At 46.3% G+C, this 4,341-nt stretch overlaps 2 long non-coding RNA genes across 2 annotated transcripts in view; both read left to right on the forward strand.

The window, feature by feature from the left end:
* Positions 1 to 2,973, forward strand: part of LOC102979377 (uncharacterized) — a 17,203-nt gene extending 14,230 nt beyond the window's left edge. The window contains exon 4 of the long non-coding RNA XR_447544.4: positions 2,887 to 2,973. This is a non-coding gene — a long non-coding RNA (uncharacterized lncRNA). The remainder of the gene's footprint in view (positions 1 to 2,886) is intronic.
* A 683-nt stretch (positions 2,974 to 3,656) lies between these two features.
* LOC129392762 (uncharacterized) lies at positions 3,657 to 4,195 on the forward strand. The gene is made up of 3 exons (XR_008619233.1): positions 3,657 to 3,765; positions 3,848 to 4,031; positions 4,124 to 4,195. It is a non-coding gene; the product is annotated as an uncharacterized lncRNA (long non-coding RNA).
* The last annotated feature ends 146 nt before the right edge of the window (positions 4,196 to 4,341 follow it).

Raw genomic sequence — 4,341 nt, forward strand, 5'->3', positions numbered from 1 at the left:
GAGAGGCCCGCGTACCGCAAAAAAAAAAAAAAAAAAAAAAAAAAAGAAGAAGTGAAAATAGACATACAGTATACAATCCTGATATTATTAGATTCAACAGCCATAAAGTTACTTATGTATACCAAGGAGACATGTGCAAGAATGTTGCTGGCAAATTTTCCTGTAGTAACTGAAAACAAGAAGTAACTCACATGTCCAGTGACAGGATTAGAGGTTGGAAGAAAAGAATGTGGCATAATCACATGATGGATTATTATGGACTATGAAAAAGTTATAAAAATAAATGAACTGTAAACATGCAACAGCAACGACAAAGTCTCAGAAACGTAATTGTAAGAGAAAAAACAAACCTTAGAAGACTCTAACATGATGCCTTTAAAAAAAAAAAAAACTTTATCAAAGTGTAATTTACATTTCCACGTTTTAGCATAATTCACCCATTTTAAGTGTACAATTCAATGATTAATAGATTATTTTGAGAATTGTGCAACTCTCACACTATCTAATTTCAGTGCATTTCCATCACCTTCAAAATAACCCTACTGCCAATTTTCAGTCACCCCTCATTCCCACCCCCCACCCCAGGCAACCCCTGATCTATATTCTGTCTCTATAGATTTGACTTTTCTGGACATTACATATAAATGGAATCATACCATATGTAGCCTCTTGTGTCTAGGTTCTTTCACTTAGCATAATGTTTCTGGAGTTCATCATGTTGTAGCATGTATCAGAACTTCATTCCCTTTTATTGCCAACTAATATTCTATTGTGTGGATCTACCACATTTTGTCTACCCATTCACCAGTTGATGGACGTCAGGGTTGCTTCCACTGTTCAGCTCCTTGGAGTAACACTTCTCTGCACGCAGGTCTTCGCACAGATGTGTTTTCATTTCTCTTAGGTACATACCTAGGTGACGCCATCTTTATAAAGCTCTAAAACAAGCAAAGCTAAACAGTGTGATGTTTAGAGATACATACAAAGTACTGAAACTCTTCTTCACAGGAGAATGATAAAGATAGCATTCAGGGGAGCTGGAGTGGGTGCATGTGGGTGTGGGGGAGGGAGATGGGAAAGGGAAGGACCAGACTCAGCTAGACAAGAGTAATGTTGGGCAGTGGATTTATGGGTCCTCACTTTATTATACTTCATAACTTACATATACATTGGATATCACATATACATACTACTTATATCCTATGGAACATATATTACATTATAAGAAGACACTAAAAAATGAAAGCCTGTCACCAATACCCAACAATTGCACTGGGTTCTCGTCTCAAGATAACCGGGTCCCTGCTCTGGCCACCTGTCCACACTCAGCCTATTCTTGTCTCCCCCTGCTCCAGCCGCACTGGTCCCTTAGCTGTTGCTCAACTCAGGGAGCAACCCTCAGAGGGAGAATGGGTAAAAATGTCTATAGCTGTTTTACACATGAGGAAACTGAGGCTCAAAGAGGTTATTTTGCTCAGGTCATAAGGCTTGTAAGTGTGGCCCAGATTTTTCTGGCTCCTGATCCAGTGCTATTTCCCCTACACCTGGCTTTTGGTGTCCATATGAGTTAATGCTGAATAAATATCGAAAGGTGAGATTATCATTGGTTGAGGAGCTAGAGCTGTTCATGTTAGAGGCAGGACTTGATCTGGTCTTTGAGACATGGGTAGGTTTTGGCTAAACAAAGAAGAGCAGGTGGGTATCCAGTGAGAGAACCACGGCTCCTCTGAAAACCAATAAATAATCGTGAGATTCCTGATGAACATAGAAGGACAAAAGTCAACATTTGGGCATATTTTTTAATAACAGCTTTATTGAGATATAATTCATGTGCTATAGCATTCCCCCTTTTAAATTGTATGATTTGATGGGTTTTAGTATATTTAGTATATTCAGAGTTGTGCAACTACTAATTTCAAAACATTTTCATCATCTCATAAAGAAACTCCATAGCATTGGCAGTCACTCCCATTCCCTCTCCCCCAAGCCTCTGGCAACCACTCATCTACTTTCTGTCTCTATGGATTTGCCTATTCCAGACATTTCATGTAAATGGATTTATACCACATGTGGCCTTTCACTTAGCATCATGTTTTAAAGGCTCATCCATGCTGTAGCAAATAATCAATTCTTCATTTCTTTTATGGCTGAATAATATTCTGTGGTATGAATATACCACATTTTGATTACCTATTCATCAGTTGGTGGACATTTAGGTTATTTCCCATTTTGGGCTATCATGCTTAGGAATGGAATTGCAGGGTCACATGGCATCTCTGTTTAAAGTTTTGAGGAACTGCCGATGTTTTTTCCAAAGTGGCTGTACCATTTTACAATCCCACCAGCAACGTATAAGGTCTCCAATTTCTCCGTATCCTCAACATTTGTTATCCTCTATCTTTTTTATTTTAGGCCTCTTGGTGGGTATGAAGTAGTATCTCATTGTGGTTTGATTTGCATTTCCACGATGACTGATGGAGTTGAGCATCTTTTCATGTGTTTATTGGTCAGGTCTCAATTTTATTCCATTGTTGGGCATATTTTCTAAGGGATATTTTTCTCAAACTGTGGTGACTTGTGACTTGTCCTTCCCTGGAAGAGAGGTGGAGAGATGGGGAGCTCTCCCAAGCAGACTGCATTTCCTTGGTGGGTCAGGCCTCTGGGGGATCATAATTACATCCTCCTGCAGGATTCAGAGCCGTCTCCATTGTTTTGATGGCAGCTGGGAGGTAGCTGACTGAACAAAGGACCTTATCTCTTTACTACCTCTCAAGGTTATTATAAATATCAAATAAGATCATTTACTCGAAAGAATTTAGAAAGGTCTAAAATGCTATCTAAATGTAAGTTGTACTTACTTTTAGATTATCTTCCAACCCCATTTAGCCTTTGCTTTTATGGTTTTTCAATGAGGACGAGGCTGTTCCATGCTGAGCCCAGATGTTCTATAGGCATCGTCACAAGGCCACGTTAGAGCTGAGGATGGGCCACAGAACAAAACCCCTGCCCTACCAGCCTCCCAGACACGGTGCTCAAGAGCTCTTCAGAGACAAGGACCTGCTCAGACCTGCTCAAACCCTTCGGCTTTCCACGCTGTTTCTTTCCTGGTAGAAGAGAAGGGCTCCCTGGTCACAAGCTAAGCGCCAGGCTCTCTACCCCTCTGCGCATCCTTCCGCTCCAGGACCCCTTCTTTGGGGCCTGAAGGGGTGCCACTCACAAAATCCCCCCCCCCCACCCCAGCAGTGGAGAGACTGCTCTCTCCCAGCAGACAGCAGCTCACTGTGCACACACGCCCATTGCCCTCAAAGCCTGGAGAACATAGTTGTTAGAGCCACTCGAGAGCTGGCGAGTTCTGAGGAAGAGAGGCCAGGCCCACTGCGTCTCCCTCAGCCAGGCCCCTGCCCTCGATGGGGCTGCTCTGATCACAGGTGTCCGCTTCACCAGCCTTGAAGTGTCTGCTGGAGTGAAGGAAAGCCAGGGGCCCAGGACTCCTCTTCCTCCCCTCCCGCCTTCCCCCCACACTGTTGAACAACAGCAATGACGATGCCCTGCTCCCCCTCCTAGGGCTGGGGCAGCCACCCTCCTCTTCTCCCCCCCTTCCTCCCTCACCCCCCCTCCACACACCGCCCTGGCACCATGTCACCTGGCAGCTCAGCACGGCCTCGGGCCACACAGCCTCCTGCACACACTCCAGAGGGCACAGCGAGCCCACGTGTCCCTCAGAGCCCCAGGCACCATCCCACACGCAGATACCCAGGAGCCCAGGTGATTCCCGAGGGACCCAAGCTGCGGTGGGTTGGGTCTCCTGAGCAGCTGTCACTGACTCCTTCCCTGCTCCCTTGCCCAGCCTGTGCTTCCTGCGTCGCCCTGCCCACATCCTCGTCGGCGTCTGCTGGGGGTAGGTCCTCCCGCCTCTGGGGACAGACACCATGATGCTGAGGAGTTAGGGGCGGGCCCTCAGCCTCCCCAGCCGCCTCAAGAGGATGCCACTCTCCTTCCTCCCCCGTGCTTGTCACTTGGAGGAACGCGTGGTGAGACAGGGAAAGACTGATGGGGAGTGTGGAGACCTGGAGTGACTTGGAGCAAGCCATTCAACCTGTCTTAATGTCTTCCTCTGTTGAAGGAGAGGTTGCTGTCATCTCTGCGCTCATCTTTGTCCCTAGCTCTCAAAGTCGGCAAGTCTGTGACTGTTTCTGCCTGAGCGAATGACAGCTCGTGTTAAGAAAGCAGGTGTGCCAGTGCTCCTGTGACTCTATTACCCGCCCCCTCCTCCCAGAACAGCCCCCCCATTCTTTCCCCCCCTTCTGACAGCCGCCCCCCCCCCCAGCCCGCAGGTGAGCC

This window comes from Physeter macrocephalus, chromosome 14 (assembly GCF_002837175.3).
Source record: "Physeter macrocephalus isolate SW-GA chromosome 14, ASM283717v5, whole genome shotgun sequence".
Classification (NCBI taxonomy): domain Eukaryota; kingdom Metazoa; phylum Chordata; class Mammalia; order Artiodactyla; family Physeteridae; genus Physeter; species Physeter macrocephalus.